The sequence below is a fragment of the Oncorhynchus nerka genome, linkage group LG17, assembly GCF_034236695.1.
Source record: "Oncorhynchus nerka isolate Pitt River linkage group LG17, Oner_Uvic_2.0, whole genome shotgun sequence".
NCBI lineage: Eukaryota > Metazoa > Chordata > Actinopteri > Salmoniformes > Salmonidae > Oncorhynchus > Oncorhynchus nerka.
In genome coordinates, this window is record NC_088412.1 from 41,603,687 (window position 1) to 41,604,418 (window position 732).

Genomic DNA, 732 nt, shown 5'->3' on the forward strand with positions numbered 1-732 from the left:
GCTGCTCTGGCCCCCCAATGGTGGAACAAACTCCCTCACGACGCCAGGACAGCGGAGTCAATCACCACCTTCCGGAGACACCTGAAACCCCACCTCTTTCAGGAATACCTAGGATAGGATAAAGTAATCCTTCTCACCCCCCCCCCCCTCTTAAAAGATTTAGATGCACTATTGTAAAGTGGCTGTTCCACTGGATGTCTTAAAGTGAACGCACCAATTTTGTAAGTCGCTCTGGATAAGAGCGTCTGCTAAATGACTTAAATGTAATGTAAATGTAAACACTTTGGATCTTGGAAATTAAGATGTTTAGCACATGGATAGAACATATAGAAGCAATCTAATGTGCACCTCTGCAGGCAACCTGATAACCTGTACAATAATGTGATAAATTGGGTAACACTTTATACATTTGACAAGTGTCTATCTTTCAGTAAACGGACTATATCTCAGTAACATATATAGGATATAATGCAATAGGCATAATAACCAGAGTTATCAGACATGTTGAAATTGAACAGGTTGAAGTATCGCCATATAGAAAGAGAACATAAACAAAACTTTCTGAACACAAGAAAAAGTATACAACCAAAAAATCAAACATTGTATGGGGGGGCAAAAAATAACTTGCAATTTGAGGGAGCAGCCCTAAAGTCAACAACCTGACACAGTACAATGTAAGGTTGCCTTTTGAGCCCCCTCCCCATTGATAAGCGGACAGACACCACAAAGGAA